At 39.9% G+C, this 1,642-nt stretch overlaps 1 pseudogene; it reads left to right on the forward strand.

Moving 5' to 3' along the window:
* Positions 1 to 712: 712 nt before the first annotated feature.
* On the forward strand, positions 713 to 1,005 carry LOC102827397 (annotated as a pseudogene).
* The last annotated feature ends 637 nt before the right edge of the window (positions 1,006 to 1,642 follow it).

The following is a 1,642-nucleotide window of genomic DNA, read 5'->3' on the forward strand; positions in this document are numbered from 1 at the left end:
TCCTTAAAAACAAACTTTGCTTCACTTGATAGGAGTAATTTACTCTTTTCTACATAATACAGGACAGTTGGAATTCAGAATAAATTGATGAAGAAAATATCAGTTTACTTATTTTAGATATTTGTTTCAAAATACCAAAGCAGCTCTTGTATATCCTAATCTTTGGACTGGTTTATAAGCAATTCCATGTAGTCAAGGCATGAAATAGAACAACAAAAACAAAAATCAAGCTGTAAATCCCAAGAACGGAGAATGCTGTGGCTCTGTATGTTAAGCACTGGACTGTAAACCATATGGTAGACGGTTCAAGCCCACCAGCTTCTCCACAGGAAGATGAGCTTTCTGTTCCCCAAAAGATTTACAGCCTCAGAAGTCCTGTACACCATTGCTGTGAATCTGAACTAACTCCACAGCACCTAACAACAATCCTAGAGTGATCCTTGAACCTGGGTCCATTGAAGCCATTTCTTCTTGGATAAGAATGTCTAATTTTTCTCAGACTGTTAACTGTGTCTTTAAGAAGGTGACAATTGTCATCTAATCCTTTTCCTTGGCCTCAAAACACAAGCAACAAAAAAAAAAAAAAGGTGCTATTATGATTGGTGATGCCAAAACCAAGCCAAACCCAATGCCATCAAATAAACACAAGCAATAGACGTGAAGGTCAGTGAATTGGTGTGGAGTTGTTCTTGGCCTGCGTGGTCATGTTGAGATGGATTCCTCCTCTTCTTCCTCTGCAGTGCCTTTGGGCACAGTGGACCCACAGTTGCTGCCTCTCATTGAGGTGGAGATGCATAAGCAGCTCTTTCAGCAGCTGTGCACCAGATGATGGAACTTTGTTAGAAGAAGTGCTTGTACAAGCCTGGGCCAAAGCTGGACAGTTGGGCTGATGCCTGTTTTGTGAACTGTGTTGAGCGTTTCATTGATAAAAGTCAATTCGACTTGAATCAACTGGCACAGACCCAGAAATCCTAGTTAGTTTTCTCAGAAAACCTTTCTGACTGATCTCAGCATTACCTCATTGGAAAAGGAATGTAGTTCAAGAAATGAAGCATTATTGATGGGATGGTTTAAGAGAAGGCTATGGGGAACTGACTTCTACCTTTTTTTTTTTTTTTTTGCTTTGGGGATATTCTGTCATCTGAGAATGAACAAAGAACAGTTGTGTGAGTTGTGTGTTTGTGTAGTTTGAGGGTTAAATATGTATTTGGTTGTGTTTTTTATGCTAATCTTGTAGAAATAATTGACAGATGAATGGAAGAGTCTACCAGATTGTATAGCACTCTATGTTTGTTGTTTTTATATGCCATGGAGTCATTTCCAATTCATAGCGATCCTGTACAGGGTTTCTGAGACAGTAAGTCTTTACAGGAGCAGAAAGCCTCATATTTCTCCCACGGAATAGCTGGTAGTTTAGAACTGCTGACCCTGAGGTTAGCAGCCCTATTCGTAACCACTACACTAACGAAGCCCCTTAGCACTCTATGTGGGACTGTATGTGGAACTGTACTTTTGTCAAACTCCCATTAACGGTTTCCTCCACTTTGAGAATGGGACCACAGAGGTTAAAACTTATCATTTGTCTGGATTAATTTCAGATATCTGGGGAGGTTGATATTCATACTTGTGTCAGAAAGGGGAA

The sequence above is a fragment of the Chrysochloris asiatica genome, unplaced genomic scaffold, assembly GCF_000296735.1.
Source record: "Chrysochloris asiatica unplaced genomic scaffold, ChrAsi1.0 scaffold00475, whole genome shotgun sequence".
NCBI classification, from domain to species: Eukaryota; Metazoa; Chordata; class Mammalia; order Afrosoricida; family Chrysochloridae; genus Chrysochloris; species Chrysochloris asiatica.